Source organism: Vicia villosa, linkage group LG3, assembly GCF_029867415.1.
Source record: "Vicia villosa cultivar HV-30 ecotype Madison, WI linkage group LG3, Vvil1.0, whole genome shotgun sequence".
NCBI classification, from domain to species: Eukaryota; Viridiplantae; Streptophyta; class Magnoliopsida; order Fabales; family Fabaceae; genus Vicia; species Vicia villosa.
In genome coordinates, this window is record NC_081182.1 from 144,808,098 (window position 1) to 144,813,715 (window position 5,618).

The window sequence follows — 5,618 nt, forward strand, 5'->3', positions numbered from 1 at the left end:
GGATCTAGGACCGAAAAAATTGATTGTTGACATATTTCTTTTATCTAGTAGAAGAAAATAGTGAGAATTTTGTTCGTAAGATTCCAATTATTCTTCAAGTGGAAGATGATCCTAAGATTTAAAATGAAGGAGTATCTGCAAGGGACTTCTTTTGAAAAGATGTTATCCAAGACAAAATGGATTCAACAATGTCAATTCATACCTCGGAACTTGTCGATCAAGACTCATTGGATGCAAGTGGGTGTTTAGAAGGAAGTATCATAGTGATGGTACACTAAACACCTACAAAGTCAAATTAGTAAACAAGGATTTTAGAAAAAGAAAGGTGTTGATTATTTCGACACATATGCACTAGTAGCAAGGATGACGATAATTAGAGTGTTGTTTACATTAATTTCTTTGCTTGATCTTATAGTTCATAAAATTGATGTTAAGACAAAATTCCTAAATAGAGATCTTGATGAGGAGATTTATATGGAGCAACCCAAACGTTATGTGAATCCTAGTAATGAACATAAGGTGTGCAAGTTTTCAAATCCTTGTATGGATTAAAATATGCAACAAAATAATGGCACCAAAAGTTTGATTATATCATTGCAAGATTTAAAAAAATAAAAATAAAAGAGGAGACACACAACTTAAGGAGGAGACACCAAAAGTAAAAGGGAGACACACAACTTAGGGGGAGACTTTTAATTCTTATCAAAACAAGAATTCAAAGAGTTTGTCATCATCAAAAAGAGGGAGATTGTGAAGAATATCTTCTATTTAGTTTTGATGAAGACAAAAGTTATCAAAAGGATCAAAAGTGTCATGCACGTCAATGATGTAGTTAATCAAGAAGGTTGAACATAGAAGTTCAAGAGAATATTTGAGAGAAGTGAACATAACTAAGGTACTCATTGCAATTTATATTATACTATTTTAAATTGCTCATAATTTCATCTCTCACTTCATCTAAAAACCTTCTTGCATCACCATGCATGATTATCAAAAAATCGTTCTTCATATGATTCTTGTGACAAGTGTTTGTACACAAAATTGTGTGAGAATATTGTGATATTCCTTTTGTCTCCATGTTAATTATATGATTAATCACTCGCAACGAGATGAATGGAATTTTAGAAACAAAGAGGTTTCTAACTTCAACATTCAAGATGAAAAATCTTGAAATAGTGGACACTCTTTCGATCAAAGTAAAGCGAAAGAGTGAGGTTGAGAAAACCACATTCAAGATGAAAAATCTTGCAATAGTTGAAACTCTTTTGGAGATCAAAGTGATGCAAAAATAGTGGGGGTTATGAACTTAGTCAAAGACACTTTGAGAAAGTTCTTGATAAGTTTAAACTATCACGTTTCAAGAAAGTAAATATTCAATTTGATCTTAGTGTCAAAATGATGATGGAAGAGATGTGGCTATATTAGAATACGCAAGTGAAAGTGGTTTTCTAATGTAATGTACTAGACGTGACATAGCATTTGTACTTAGTAAATGAGTAGATTTACTAGAAATTATCTTTTAAAAACCAAAATCTTGACCTCCGTTATGGTAGGTTTCCTGCCATATAAGAATGATATACCAATATGAGTTGGATATCGAGTGTTGGAGATCATATATTTACACTAGTTGGGGGTGATATTTCTTGGAAGATCAAGAAACAAAGATGCAATACTCTCTTGACCATGGATCCATAGTATGTGGATCTTTCTTCCATTGGTCAAGAAGTTGAATGGTTGAAGGACCTTCTGTTGGAAGTTCCATTGGCTAAAGACAATGTTTCAAAGGTGTTAACACAATGTGAAAGTCAAGCCAATTTATCAAGAGAATTTAGATATGTGTAAAATGAAAAGTCTGGGTACTAAGGCCTTAGACATTCTTTCGTGAAAAAAATTATTAAAGATGTAATCATTTCATTCACATATATACGATCGATCTATAATTTTGAATGATTCATTTACTAAACTACTGGCCAAGGATTTAGTAAAGACAACCTCAAGAGGTGTGAGGTTGAAACTCCTTAAATAAGTGTTCCAACAATGATAGAAACCCAATCCGAAGTTAATACATCTTATCCTAAGATTCAATGGGTAACAACAAGTCGTTGATTTGGAAGATGGTGCAACATTTTGTGACAATGTTGACTATTACATAATTGAGGGTTGAGTTTTTTAGAAACTCTTAATGAAGTTCTATATCGAGGAGGATATGTATCTCAAGAAATAGATACAAACTGAACTTCACCTATATGAATTTCAAGATGGTGCCGTCTTAACGTGAGAGTTGGAGTTTCTCTCATGAAAAATTCATGAAAAACAGGAAAAACACATAGCCATAAATAGTGTCAAGCGAGATATGTTAGTGAAGAACCTTTAAAGAGTGTGTGTATAGTAACGCCGGTCTGATCACATGGGATAACGGTTCAAAGCATAGCTACCTAACATTTCAATTAAGTTTTGCATTGTCTTTACTAAATTTAAGTTCAAATCGAAAGATATCTAACTGTATTAACACTCTTTTGCTTTCTATATTCTGGAATTGGACTTTGTCATTATTAGAACAAGTGGAGGATTGTTGTAAATTATTAATAGCAATTAATAATATGATAGTTGTTCCAAAATGACAAGAGAAGTGGATTTGAAAAATGGCAACACTTCATGAAGTGTTGTAGAATGAAACCATGCAACTTTTGAAGTGTGTTGTTATAGGCCAATCATTGTGACTTTTGGCAAAAGACATTGTTTCACCAAGGGTCGCTACCTTGTGAAACAATACCAATATGGCCTATAAATAATTCATTCTAAATTGAGAAAAACAACAATACAAAAATGCAAATCCTCTAAAATAATTCCATAGCACTCTTTGCTACATTCGAGTTTTCGCCGGTCTTGCGCAAATTCGAGAAGGCTAAATTATCCTAGATATTCCTGCGTAGAAACTCCAAGACAAATCGGTAGTGCTTGCAATACTATAAGGAAAGTGTTCCGTACACGATTCTAGCCTCGATTTCATTCGGTTTAAATTAATTTTCTAACAACTGTTTACAGTTGTTCATCGAATGAGGAGCATGTGGTAAACATTCAAAAGCTTGCATGTTTTCTCTTGCATCATAAGCTGGTGAAGGATAAGATATATCACATTACCGTTTACGTCATTTGGTTGGAAACATCATGGAGTATCTGATTAATGCGGAATGTTATTATCTTTCAAGGTAGCGATCTAATTTTCGAAGCTGGAAATGGATAAGTGTTGGATGTATTTCTCCTAAAAAACAAATGGTAGTAAAATTATGGAAGAAAACATATCTGACATTAATGGAAAATGGAAAAATATTTTTTATAATATAAAGTACACGTTGCTTTGTATCTAATGGCATGAAGATGTCATTCTACTGAATTTTTGCATGTTATTTATCATAAATTCTTCATTCCTTTGTTTCATCATTACCAAAAAATATTTTGTTGATATTTACATTATAGTTCTTAACAGGCTTGGCCTTGAAGAGCAGTAGGCTCTACAATATAGAGTTTTAAATTTTGGAGGTCCCAAAGTTTTAGAAACTTTAAACTTTTTACATTAAAATTAATAAATATAAAAAAATTTAATAAATAAAAAATATTATAAAAATATATAATAAATAAAAAATATTATGATAAAGATTCAATAAATTTAAAAAAAAAAAAAGAGATTGATCAATGTTAAGATAATTATAATTAAATATTTTTTATTAATATTTAATATTATTTTTGATATTTTATTTTAAATTATTATAATATATCGTTTTTATAAAAAAATTGGATCCATTTTTTAAATTAAAACGGAGTTTCCAATTTAATTGAACCAACCCTGGTTCTTAAATAACTCTTTCTAAAGTAAAAAATAAATTGTTTTTGTGAATTTATTTTTGTTGATAAAATGTCATCATGAAGATAGATCACTTGAGATGAAGTAGTAAACTTAGTCTTCCTTACAATTTAACTCATTTGTATATTACGAATTTATGGTACTCATTTTCTTAGTGGCTAGCTGGACAGGCTGGTGCCTAATTATCAAGCCCAAATTCTTCAAAAATGGAGTGTTATCTTTGCTATAACTCATGCCAAGATGAAATTTGTCATCCTAGTATGACTTGCAAATATTTTGATCCATTCTCAGTTTTTTTTGTGTCTGTTATGTAGTCTCATCATTCTCAGTTAAGCTTCATTGGTCACAATGACCTCCTAGTCTAAATGCAACATCACCCAAATGATTTTCCACTACTAGTAAATGACAATTGTGTTATGGGCCTAGAGACATCATGGCTGGTGATGCTATCATTAGAGAAAGTGGTATTGCACCTTTAGTTGCATACTAAGTGGTCTAGAACTGGTTTTTTATTAACTCTGAAGACAAATATTAATAATGGTGTCTCACCTCACAGCCCACCCAACTAGAGTGGTTTTGAGAAAGATTTATTTTAATAACAATTTTTTTAAAAAAAAAATACAAAACAAACTCATATTTCAAAAAATTTATTTTAACAATTCCCGCTCTTATTTTTTGAAATTGTTTCCAATTACCTACAGATTTACCTGCGAAATAATTTAATGTTTGGTCTGCAGATAAATCCGTAGGAAATAGTTAATCCGCATGTAACTGAAAAATTTTAAAATAAAATAGGAGGCGTCATCCCATGTATAAAACACTCTAAAAAATAGTTATTAGGGTATTTTTTTTTAAAATATGAGTTTGTTTTGTATCATTTTAAATTGATTATTAAAAAAATATTCGTGAATTATACAATCTATACATTCCAAATAGAAAAAGGTCAATCAATTGTTTTCTCCTTGAATAAAACATAAAAATAAATTTAGTTTAATTTTATACAAATATTTAGCTTATGTGGCAACACTGTTGCTCATTTTTTTCATCTATTAAAACTAAATTTAGTTTCATCTTTTATCGTATTATTCAGCATATATGCTTCACAGCTCATTTTGCTCTATTCCTAGCTTTGTTGTGTTGTGTGTTGCTTCAAAGAAACCAAACAAAGCAATAGTGAAAGGAACATATTCGGCTTACATCAAATCCGGTCTTTTCTCGTACAACTTTTTATCATCACAAGCTACTACTTTTAATTAGCATGTGATTCCACTAGTACACAATAAACAAATTCTGACTTATTTTGTACAAAACTCTTCAGCTATATGTCCATGATCATTGAATGAATATGTTCTTCTTAAATTGCCACTCACTTTTTCTCTCTTTATTAAGCTTAAATTTTGATATCTTTCTCACTCTCCTTTCCTCTCTCTTTCTCAGTCTTCCTACATCTTTTCCCTCCTTCTGAGAACGAACAGAATATTGAAACAAGTAGTGCCATAACGTCTTCTTAATAATGGCAGGAAAGTGTACAAGGTAGTAAGGTCCATATTCTTTTAGTAAATAAATATTTTAACTTCATTTATTTTGAAGTAAGTGAATATTTATGTTTAATAAGCTAAGTAGTTGATTTTTTTTATAGCAAATCATGGATATTAATCAGATATTTTGTTGTTACTTGTAGTTTCTACCAAGAATCAGTGGAAAGGTTACATATTTGTTTTTCAACTACTACCAGAAGAAATGATAGCTGAAATTC